This window comes from Grammomys surdaster, unplaced genomic scaffold (genome assembly GCF_004785775.1).
Source record: "Grammomys surdaster isolate TR1022 unplaced genomic scaffold, NIH_TR_1.0 131, whole genome shotgun sequence".
NCBI classification, from domain to species: domain Eukaryota; kingdom Metazoa; phylum Chordata; class Mammalia; order Rodentia; family Muridae; genus Grammomys; species Grammomys surdaster.
In genome coordinates this window covers 3,465,028-3,474,737 of record NW_021604589.1, presented here as the reverse complement: position 1 = coordinate 3,474,737, position 9,710 = coordinate 3,465,028, and positions in this window count along the sequence as shown.

Genomic DNA, 9,710 nt, shown 5'->3' with positions numbered 1-9,710 from the left:
TCAGAGAACCGGGGGCTCAGTGCCACATTCCTTGTGATGTAATAGAACTATGAAAATATTCTAAGGTGAAAACTATCTGGAGGTAGGTGCCTTAATATTTTAATTTTTTTCATTATAATACCATACAACTGCTAAAAGGCTGCTGCTTTCTTTCTCAGAGCAGAACTCTTTATACTTAGACAGATATGAAATCTCACCCTAAAGAAAAAAAGAGGTGGCAATAAAGCATTTGGGGAACAATTCTCACTTTCTCTCTTCCCCCCTCTTCATTATTAATTCCATCATTTTTCTCTTGTAAGGTCGCTGTTTAAATTTCCTACTATCACACTCCTTCCATTCATTTTTTGAGAGGGTCTCTTGTATCCTAGGCTGGCCTTCAATTGTATATGTAGCCATAGATGACTTTGAACTTTTTTTTCCCGCCTTTTACTAAAAATAGATTCTTTTCTTGTAAAATATATGATGATTACATTTCTCCTCTTTCTGATTCTCTCCGCTCCTCCCAATCCATTCATATCCACTTCCTTTCTGTCTCTCATTAGGAAAGAACAGACTTCTAAGACATAGTAACAAATCATAATGAAATAAAATATAAGATAAAGTAAAAGCCATCTCATCAAAGTCAGACAAGACACCCCATAGAAGAAAAATTGCCCCAAGATCAGGCATAAGAAAACCCACTTGTTCACACACTCAGAGGTCCCATAAAATTACTAAACTCAGTGGATTTAGAGAACTTTGTTCTCCTAGTGTCTTCCATCCCCTCTGGCTCTTTATAGTCTTTCTTCCTCCTCTTTCAAAGGTTCCCTGAATTCTGAGAGGAGGGATTTTATGGAGACATACCATCATACCACTTAGAGCATTTAGCTCTCTCTCTCTCTCTCTCTCTCTCTCTCTGTGTGTGTGTGTGTGTGTGTGAGTGTGTAATGTCAGGTTATATGTTCTCATGTGCTGAAGTCAGAAGCTTTTCTGATGATGGTTTTATAAGGCACTGAGCTATGAATATAGCAGAATATCATTAAGAATCATTAAGAATAATTTTATCACTATTATATTTTTAATGACTAGTAGTATTCTGTTTCACTTCCCGTCTCTGAACTATTTGGTCTCTGGTTCTTGGTCATCCAAGCAGTGTCAGGTATGAGTTCTATCTTGAGGAGTGGGCCATAAGTAAAATCAGACAGTGGTTGCTTACTCCCACATTTTTGTGCCACAGTTGCCCTAGCATATTTTGCAGGAAAGACAGCATTGTACATCAAAGGTTTTGTGGCTGGGCTAGTGTGGTGAATGGCTACTCTTTGGTAGCCCTCAGAGTACTTTCTCATATCAAGGATACTAGAAGATTGAAGGTTCTATGCAAACACCAACTCGACAACTCCATAATCAGTGAGTTACATGAGTGTTGTCTTCAGCAATGGAGCCTTTTTGTCCATTTGTAGAGAACATCTTGCCCTGACAACTGCTCAGTGCATTTTGGGATTTCCATGGGACTCCTTTGGCCAAAAACTCAATTAGATTTAAACCAATCTTAGTATTAGAAGTTTCATTTGGTGACAAGAGATGGGAGATTTGGAGAATTCATTAGGATTGCCTTCCTGTATTTTAGGAAGTTTCCACTGCACTAGGTTTCCATACCACTTCTCAAAAGGTCCTCATTTCTAGATCCATGTATCCCCCTCTTGTCCCTTCCTCTGTATCTGACCTCTCTGGGTCTATGGATTTTTAGGTTGGTTATCCTTTACATAAATGCTAATTTGCTTATATAAGTGGATACATACCATATTTTTCCTTCTGAGTCTTGGATACTTTACTCAGAATGACTTTTTTCTACTTCTATCCACTACATGAATGTCATTTTGTGATGTCATTGCTTTTGAAGCTGAGTAGTATTCCATTGTGTAAATGCACCACATTTTGTTTATCCATTCTTTGGTTGAGGAACATCTAGGTTGTTCGAAGTTTCTGGCCATTATGAATAAAGCTGCTATGAACATAGGTGAGCAAGTATCCATGTGATAAGATGGAGCATCCTTTAGGTATATGCCCAAGAGTGGTATTGCTGGGACTTGAGATGTATCAAGTCCCGTATTTCTGAAGAACTCTCATACTGATTTCCATAGAGGCTATAAATGTTTGTATTCCTACCAACAATGGAGACATGTTCCCCATATTGCACCTCCTCACTTGTATAAGCTGACATTCATGTTATTGAATTTAGCCATTCTAACAGGTATAAGAGAAGTTTTGATTTGCATTTTCCTACTGGGATACTGGATGTTCTTTTAGCTGTTTCTCAGCCATTTGAGATTTCTCTGTTGAGAATTCTGTTTAGATCTGTACCCCATTTTTTATTGGATTGTTTGGTTTGTTCATACCTAGTTTCTTGAGTTATTTATATATTTTGGATATTAGCCCTCTGTCAGATGTGGAATTGGTGGAAATCTTTTTCCATTCTATAGGCTGCATCTTTCTCCAATTGATGGTGTCCTTTGCCTTAAAGAAGCTTTTCAGTTTCTTTTTTAAAATTTATTTATTTATGTATTTTTTTGTTTTTTTTCGAGACAGGGTTTCTCTGTATAGCCCTGGCTGTACTGGAACTCACTCTGTAGACCAGACTGGCCTCGAACTCAGAAATCCACTTGCCTCTGCCTCCCAAGTGCTGGGATTAAAGGCATGCGCCACCACCACCCGGGGAAGCTTTTCAGTTTCAAGAGGTCCCTTTTATTGTCAGTCTTAGTGCCTGTGCTACCAATGAATGGATGTTCTGTTCATAAAGTTGTCTCTTATGCCAATGACTTCAAGGCTATTCCCCACATGCTCTTCTATCAGGTTTAGTGTGTCCAATTTTATGTTGAGGTCTTTGATCCATTAGACTTGAGTTTTGTGCAAGGTGATACATATAGGTTTATTTGTATTCTTCAACATGCAGACATCCAGTTTGATCAGGACCATTTGTTGAAGATGCTTTCATTTTTCCAGCATGTATTTCTGGATTCTTCATTAAAAAAAAAATGTGTCAACAGGTGTGCAGATTTATGTCTGGGTCTTTAATTCTATTCCACTGATCAAGATCTCTGTTTTTTTTTTTTTAATGCCGATAGCATGTGGATTTTATTACTATAACTTTGTAGTACAACCTGAAATTGGGGATGATGAGATCTCTCATAGTTCTTTTACTCTTCAGGATTGTTTTAGCTAGCCTGGGTTTTTTGTTTTTTCACATGAAGCTGAGAATTGTCCTTCCAAGATATGTGAAGAATTGTGTTTAAATTTTGATGAAGATTGCACTGAATCTGTAGTTTGGTTTTGGTAAGATGACCATTTTCCATCTTTTGATATCTTCAATCTCTTTCTTCCAAGACTTGAAGTTTTTATCATACAAGTCTTCCACTTGATCCGTGTGGTGTGGTGGTTTGACTGAAAATGCCCCCCTATAGGCTTATGGGAGTAGATTTATTAGGAGGTATAGCCTTGTTGCAGACGGTATGGCCTTGTTGGAGGAAATATGTCGTTAATGGTGGGCTTTGAGGTTTCAGATGTTCAAGCCAGGCCCAGGGTCACTCATTCTTCCTACCTCCTGCTAATTTGGATGTAAAACTTTTGGCTACCTCTCCAGTACCATGTCTGCATATGTGTTCCCCTTCTTTCTGTCATGATGATAATGGACTAAAACTCTGGACTATAAGCTAGCCTCCATTAAAAGCATTTACTCCAAGATATTTTATATTATTTGAGGCTATTGCGAAGGGTGTTGTTTTTCTGATTTCTGTCTTAGTCTATATATCATTTGTATATAGGAGGGCTACTGAATTTTCTGAGTGACTTTTGTAGTCAGCTACTTTGCTGAAAGTGTTTTTCAGTTTTAGGTGTTCCCTAGTAGAATTTTTAGGGTCATTTATGGTTACTATCATCATATCATTAGCAAATAAAGGTACTTTAATTTCTTCCTTTCCAATGTGTAAAGGAAACACTACTCTAGCTAAAACCACATTTTGATCCTCACACATTGATAGTGGGAGACATCAATACCCTACTCTATCGAATAGACAGGACATCCAGACAAAAAACTAAGCAGAAAAATTGTGGAGCTAACAAACATTATATACAAAATATACCTAGCAGATATGGACAGAACATTTTATCCAAACACAAAAGAATATACCTTCTTCTCTGCACCTCATGGGACTTTCTCGAAAACTGACTGCATACTTAGACACAATAGATTTTTTTAAAATAACTCCCAGCATCATATCAAACCACATGGATTAAAGCTGTGTATCAACAACAAAAGAATCAATAAAACTTACAAACTAATGGAAATTGAACAACTCTTTACAGAATGAAAAAGGAGTTAAGACAGAAATTGAAAAAAAAAATTAAATACTTTCTAGAATTGAATGACCATGAATATACAACATACCCAAACTTATAGGACACAACAAAAGCAGTCCTAAGAGGAAAGTTGATGGCACCAAGTGTCTACATAAAAGAACAGGAGAAATCTCATTCTAGCAACTAAAGAGCACATCTGAAAGCTCTAGAGCATCATCATCAACAACAACAACAATTAATAACAGCAAGAACAATAACAAAGACATCCAAAATGAGATGTCAAGAAATAAACTCAGAGTTCAAATCAATAAAATAGAAACAAAGAGAACAATACAAAGATCTAATGAAACAAAGAGTTTGTTCTTTAGGGAAAAAACAATAAGATGACAAACCCTTGCTCAAGTTAACTAAAAGTAGAGCAGAGACTATCCAAATTTAACAGAATCAGAAAAGAGAGGGGCAGATGTAAGAACAGACACTGAGGAAATCCAAGGAATCATAAGAATATAGTTTAAAGACCTGCACTCTAACAAATAGAAAAAAACTAAAAGAAATCAATCATTTTCTTGACAGATACCACTTACCAAATTTAAATCAAGATCAGATAAGCAATGTAAACTCTATAGCCCCTAGTGAAATGTCAACTCTATAGCCCCTAGTGAAATAGAAGCAGACATTAAAAGTCTCCTACCCAAAAAAATTCCAGCACTAAATGGTATTAGTGCAGAATTCTATTCATTTTCAAAAAAGAATTAACTCCAATATTTCTTAAATTATTCCACAAAATAGAAACAGAAGAAATATTGCTCAGTTCATTTCATGAGGCCACAGTTATCCTGATACCCAAACCACATTAAGACACAATAAAGAAAGAAGATTACAGATCAAATTCCCTTATGAATGTTGATGCAAAAATAATCAATAAATCACTCCCAAGCCAAATCCAAGAACACCTAAAAAAAAGATGACTCATCATGATCTAGTAGGCTACATCCCAGTGATGCAGAGATGGTTCAACACAGGTAAATTGATAAATATAATCCACCATATAAACAAACTGCAAGACAAAATTCACATGTTCATCTCATTAGATGCAGAAAAGGTCTTTGGTAAGACCTAATACCCCTTGATAATAAACGTTTTGAAGAGATTAGTGATACAAGAGACATACACAAACATAATAAAGGCAGTCTATAGCAAGCCCATAGCCAACATCAACTTAAATGGAGAGAAATTCAAAGCAATTCCACTGAATGTATCCAAGCCTTATCCTGGCTAAGTACAAGCCTTAGGCAGAGAAATAACAAAACTGAAAGAGATCAAGGGAACCATGAACTGAACTTCCAATTCTCCAACTGAGATTACAAGCCTAGACCAGAACACTTAGTTTTATATGATGCTGGAAGTAGACCCAAGGCTTTGGAATATGCTAGGCAAGAACTGTAGCAATTTAGCTTTGTGCTGTGTCACCAATCCCCGCCCCTATTTTGCCTAAGTTAAATGTTATTTTAACAAGTAACAAATTATCCCATTCATCTGGTGTTATTTATGAACTTTCTCTTCTATTGTGGTATGTCTAAACACATGGCAGACCTAAACTTTGACTTACTGACAAAATTACTCTGCATGTTAATATCCAGTAGGAAGATACTATTCCCTCCATGCTTTTTGAGAATTACCATGGCCTTTCTAGATTGCAGACTTTTACCCAATATTTTAAGAATCAGCTTGACTTATTTCTTATAAACCCTACTGATATTTCAGTATAGTTTCAAGTAAACACAGTACTGAAGTTAGTGTCATCTGCTTTCCAGTTCAGGAATATGGTATGTGCTATTGTTAAGTCGTATTTGGAATCCTTTAAAATGTGTTCTTCATTCAGCTCATAAACATTTCTTATAATGGGCACTTTTCGTTGCTACTGTAATTATGATATTTGCTTTCTTATATAGTCTCATTTTGAATACAATAGACCGGATTGAGCTTTTCAATATATAAAAGTGAGATTGCTCTCCAGTACATAGCAACTGCCAAAGAAGCTACTGAGATAAGGCAGAATTACTGTTTGAGCACAGAAGGAAGAAATATTGTTCTCCTTGAGTGCCGACCATTTAAGGAAAAAACATACTCACAAAATTAAATGGATTCATCAAGGGAGTTCAAAGTACTTTTCTTCCAAAGTTCTTTATATCGTTTATCCAAATTATAAAGTGAAGTCTTTTCTTGTCTACTCCCTCCCCTTTCACCGACCATCTATTTTACCTCACACCAACCATCAGTCATATTTTGTATGTGTGTATGTCTGCACATACGCATGCAGGTGTGTGTGTGGAAGTCAGAGGTCAACTTATATAATCAAATCAAATTTTTAATTAAAAAAATACTTCAGGGCTTGAGATGAAGCTCTGTGGCACCCTTTTTGCACCACATAAAAATCATCATAATATCTTAAAAGTATGACTTACATATTGAATCCCTTTATGATGTTCAAAATGCTCTAGTGTGGATTTCCTTGTATGTGTTCTGTCTTTCTTTCCTTAAGATTTATTTATTTATATGAGCACACTGTCGATGTCTTCATGCAGGCCAGAAGAGGGCATCAGATCCCATTACAGATGGTTGTGAGCCACCATGTGGTTGTTGGGAATTGAACTCAGGACCTCTGTAAGAACAGCCAGTGGTCTTAGCCACTGAGCCATCTCTCCAGCCCCAATTTTCCTTTTTTTTTCTGGCATTATTCCTGAATCATGAGGTAAAACACCGCCATAATACTTTCAGTCTTATAACCACTTCCAACATGAATACTCTTGGCTTTTATCACATTCCCAAAATATATCCTCTTACTCAAAATGAAGACTTCCTTTCTCAGATCAAGTTTCTAGTGGACGTAGCCCTTTACAGTTGCCCCCTTGGAACACTAGGGACACTTGTTTAATTTAGTCTAGAGTACTGCTCTGTGTGATTATCTCTCCACTGAGAGTGTAAGCTTTTTGAAGAACCATGAAAATCATCTTTGCATCCTCAGCCCCTAGATGTATACAAAATATTCAATGAAGCCACAGGAAAACACAGGATTGAATGGAAAGATCTCTTTCTCACTCACTTCATGGGCCATTGGTATTTTGAAAGAGGTAAAACAGTTTTGGTAGGAATATTATCTGGAAGTATCACAGGAGATGGCAATTGTAAATAGAAAACAGATTTCCATCTCTTTTCCTTCTCAAATGATGAGTACTCAAAACAAAGGGAAAAGGTTTCTAGTCTAGAAAGCTGACATTTTTTATTCTAGAATTCCAAGTTCTCTATTGCTGTGATGGCCAAATAATGACAAATACTTCAGTAACTGGAAGACTTAGGCGAGTCTCAAAAAGAATGCAGGCCATTGGCAAGCTGGCACCGTATATCACAGTGCATGTGGTCCTAGACCAGCTCATGAGTTTTAGCCATTCTAGTGATCACTGTGCCCTTTGTAGCCTGCACAGTATTGGCAAGATCAGCAGCATCCAGAATCACACCTACAGCAAGCTGCTGTATGGCCTGTTGTCTAATCGCTTGCACATCAGCCCAGACCAGACCTATTCTACATCACCTATTAAGACAGGAACACAGCCAATGTGGGCTGGAACTGCTCTTCTACCTTCACTTGAGTTCGGGCCACACCTGCACCACTGTTCTTGGAACCTTGCTGCACGTCATGTTCTGTGTCCATTCTCCCATAGTGATGCCAACCTTCTGGTTGGGAGAAATAAATGGTTTAAAAGACAAAAAGAATGCTAAAAAATTCCGACATTTGTTTAAGAAATCTCCAAATATGAACCAGCCATAGCAATGCAAAAGTTCTGGAAAGTGATCGTACTAGCAAAGACAATGAGAGCAAATAGAAAACAGATGGAGTGCATTATAGCTATTGCTGGAGGGAAGCAGTTAAGAGGGAAAAAAACCTCAGCTGATGCTATCACTGGATTCTGAGAATGTAGCCATTGTAAGATTTAAATATGGCCAAACTTTTCCCTCATTTCAATTGTGTTAGCAAAGTTATAGTTTTTAAAAAAATGTATATTTATAATTCCATGTTTTAAAAATACTAAATGTAATTTATCAGTATGAAACTACCAGGTCATGACTATTTTATTAATAAACTGGCTATAAGCAGAAAAACACAGTATCAATAGAGCAAAGGTTATAGTTACTGGTGGCTTAAAATCTTGGCTTTGTTCCTTGCTGGCAATGTGACCTTGGGTATATTATTACACCTATGTGAGTGTCAGCTTTTCTGTCAGTAAACAAGTCTCAGTAGTACACACCTTAAAGTAGCACTGTAGAAGAAAACATTCTGTGACTGTGTCCTACTCTGCACAGAGCAAATGTTAGCCACTAGCCAGCCACATGGGGCTATTAAAATCTTGTTACATCAGAAAATGATCCCAAATTAATTTTTTAATTCTATTTTAACTAATTTAAATATAAATTTGAACGGCAACACATGGCGCTTTTGTTTAATTAATGGAATAAATACGACACAGCTATGCTCAGCAAGGAACAGTGGTATACAAGCATGGACTTCTGTCACTGTTATTCTATCTAAAACTTATGAATACTTTTTTTCTAATAATTTTATTTTCTCATTAATTTTTACCCTGTGCATGTGGTATGAGTTCCAGAAAACACCAGATTAGTCTGTACAGCTATCCTCACTTTTAGCGGGAGCAAGATATCTGTAGTGTATACTTAGCCTATTTTAAAGGATTTTTCCACCAGTAATGGATCCATTTAGATTCTTTAGCATAATTTCCCTATTTGGAGAACTTACAAGAAGATTTTATTATTGCACTTGACATAAATTACCCAACCATTCTAAACCTTAAAATATTTCATTAGGCTCTCAAAAATCACACTAAAACTTACCTTGTTTTATGAGATGGTTAGAAGAGGTTAGAGAGGGTTAACATTTCACACAACCTTGGAAAGGGTGTAAGCTCAAATTAATAACTCTATGCCTATATCAATATAGCAATATCCACTCTATTTTTACCAATAGTCCTAGGATATCAAATCACTTTTTCTTTTTCGGCAGAAAGACCCACCGAACAATAAAATACGATCAAGGTTTCTTCTCTTGTTACAGAACAGGAGCCAGCTGAGAACATAAGATTCTTATTGCTATAAGGAATCACTGAAAGTCTGAACTCTTCAGATGTGTAAGAAACACATAAGACAGAAAAAAATGTTAGACAGATACAGTCCTTCCATTTATCATTCCATAATTCTACAACAGGAAATACTGAGATTCAACTAAAATGGTCTGGCACACAGCTCTCCTCAATGAGGAAGATATAAACAAAACTGGCCTGCTGTACTTAATAGAGGGGAAACGGAGG